Source organism: Morone saxatilis, unplaced genomic scaffold, assembly GCF_004916995.1.
Source record: "Morone saxatilis isolate NCDOM2014 unplaced genomic scaffold, NCSU_SB_2.0 Contig8, whole genome shotgun sequence".
NCBI classification, from domain to species: domain Eukaryota; kingdom Metazoa; phylum Chordata; class Actinopteri; family Moronidae; genus Morone; species Morone saxatilis.
Window position 1 is genome coordinate 23827419 of NW_023340257.1, and position 550 is coordinate 23827968.

Sequence of the window (550 nt, forward strand, 5' to 3'; positions counted from 1 at the left end):
GGGAACATGTTATTTCTTATAGCAATCCAGTATTAACTAATGAAACACACCAGCCTACATAAATACCACAATTCAGACATTTCTTTTGTTCTTACCGCTCAAGGTTTCGTATCTGCTCTTTTAAATATTGTCTCACCTTTACGCTGGAAACTCGGATCCGTCCTGTCCTGTCCTCAGGACCAGTCCTCCGAGGAGAAACGGGAGAATCCAGTGTCCCAGTTTTAACCATCCAACAACACTGAATTCCGTTACACACCGATCCACTGGTTTGCTCTCAGCGTGGGCATGTGCAGAAAGTGTGTGTGTGTGTCCTATCCTACACGTGTTTGTGTGAGAGAGGGGATGTGTTACAGAGCATGAGTCAAACTTGACGGCATCCCTCCGTCGAGCTGTGCTGATGCGGCTGTGGATGCGCTCAGATGCGCCTAACACACCTGTGCAGCCTGGCAGCAGTAATGTGCATGCTTTGTCAAAGACACCCCTTCCCCCTGCACAGCCTCCCTCGCATCCTGCTCGGCTCGCTCTCTCTCCTCCTCCTCACAGACAGGAG

General features: G+C 50.2%; 1 protein-coding gene across 1 annotated transcript in view; it reads right to left on the bottom strand.

The window, feature by feature from the left end:
• Positions 1 to 304, bottom strand: part of tmem91 (transmembrane protein 91) — a 15537-nt gene extending 15233 nt beyond the window's left edge. Inside the window, exon 1 of the mRNA XM_035680675.1 lies at positions 137 to 304. The gene's annotated coding sequence lies outside the window, so the exon portion shown is untranslated. The remainder of the gene's footprint in view (positions 1 to 136) is intronic.
• Positions 305 to 550: the final 246 nt, after the last annotated feature.